We start from the raw sequence: 377 nt of genomic DNA on the forward strand, positions 1-377 counted from the left end.
AGTGATTAATTACCCGCCTGGCACTTAGTGAAGGGATTTTATTCCCTCCCTAACTTCAGGGGAAAATCTCTACCTGGGGAAACAACCTTTCTCGGAGAGGTGACCTTGGTTAAAACACATAGTGCCAAGAAGGAGAGCAAACATATTAAGAACAGTATGCCATATATGCCAGGTCCCTTGAAACAGCAAGGATGGACCGGCTCCCGGCAGGAGATTGCTCAGAGATCTCTAATGAAGCAGCTATGAAAATTCATAAGGGACATTCGTGACCCCTGAACTGATCCTTTTGTCACCATCATCATCAGATACCATTTGTTGGGCATCTTCTGCATACCAGGAACTGTGCCAAATGCCCAACATGTGGCACCCCATTTAAT

The sequence above is a fragment of the Myotis davidii genome, unplaced genomic scaffold (assembly GCF_000327345.1).
Source record: "Myotis davidii unplaced genomic scaffold, ASM32734v1 scaffold448, whole genome shotgun sequence".
Classification (NCBI taxonomy): domain Eukaryota; kingdom Metazoa; phylum Chordata; class Mammalia; order Chiroptera; family Vespertilionidae; genus Myotis; species Myotis davidii.